This window comes from Otolemur garnettii, unplaced genomic scaffold (genome assembly GCF_000181295.1).
Source record: "Otolemur garnettii isolate 467f Iridium unplaced genomic scaffold, OtoGar3 scaffold00006, whole genome shotgun sequence".
NCBI lineage: Eukaryota > Metazoa > Chordata > Mammalia > Primates > Galagidae > Otolemur > Otolemur garnettii.
Genome location: NW_003852401.1, coordinates 20,548,783 through 20,550,202, shown reverse-complemented (window position 1 = coordinate 20,550,202; position 1,420 = coordinate 20,548,783).

The following is a 1,420-nucleotide window of genomic DNA, read 5'->3' as shown; positions in this document are numbered from 1 at the left end:
CCGGCTATTTTTTGGTTGCAGCCATCATCGTTGTTTGGCGGGTCCGGGCTGGGGATTCGAACCCGGCACCTTAGGTGTACGTGGCTGGCGCCTTAGCCGGTTGAGCTATAGGCGCCGAGCCCATATTTTATTTCTTTATGAAGGTTCTATGTCACATAAAACTTATATCAAATAAATTTGGGGCCAGGCACAGTGGCTTACTCATGTAATCCCCTCTCACAAAGATGGGAGGATTGCTTGAGTCTAGGAGTTCAAGACCAGACTAGGCAGCATAGTGAGATTCTGTCTTTACAAAAAAGTTTTAAAAATTAGCCAAGTATGGTGGTAGTGCATATTTATAGTCCTAGTTGCTTGGGAGCCCTAGTTGCTTGCCTGAGCCCAAGAGTTGAAGGCTGGAGTGAGCTATGATTGTGCCATTGCACTCCAGCCTGAGCAGCAGAGTGAGACTGTCTCTAAAAAAAATATTTTAGGGCAGCGCCTGTGGCTCAAAGGTGGCATATAGGGGGGCTCAAAGTGGGGCTCAAAGGCCCCATATGCCCGAGGTGACAGGTTCAAACCCAGCTCCAGCCAAAAACTGCAAAAAAAATAAAAAATAAATATTTTAAAATAAAGAAAAAATAGGCTCAGTGCCCGTAGCACAGTGGTTACAGAGCCAGCCACATACACCTAGGGTGGCAGGTTCAAAACCAGCCCAGGCCAGCTAAACTACAACAAAAAACAGCCAGGTGTTATGATGGGTGCCTGAAGTTCCAGCTACTTGGGAGGCTAAGGCAAGAGAATCACTAAAGCCCAAGAGTTGGAGGTTGCTGTGAGCTATGACACCATGGCAATCTACCAAGGGCAACATAGTGAGACTCTGTCTGTCTCAAATAATAATAATAATAAAATAAAGAAATAATAAATGAGTATGCTTTTTTTTTCTGAGATGGAGTCTCACTTTGTCCCCCACAATAAAGTGCCTTGTTATCATAGCTCACAGAAAGCTCCAACTCTTGGGCTTGGGCTTAAGCAATCCTCTTGCCTGAGCCTCTAATGTAGCCGGGACTACAGGCACCCACCACAATGCCTAGCCAATTTTTTAAAGACAAGTTCTTGCTCTTGCCCAGGCTGGTCTCAAACTCCTGAACCCAAGCACTTTCCCCACCTCAGCATCCCAGAGTGCTAGGATTATAAGTATGAGGATTATACACCAAGCCTGGCTGTATGCTTTTTTAAAATCTGTCTTTTGTTATAGGGACCTCAGCCACAACCCTAAAATGAGTAGAAGGAAAGATATTTTTTCTTCCCTAAAAAGTGAAGTAAGTGGCTCGGCGCCTGTAGCTCAAGCGGCTAAGGCGCCAGTCACATCCACCTAAGGCGGTGGGTTCGAATCCCCAGCCCGGGCCCGCCAAACAACAATGATGGCTGCAACCAAAAAAAA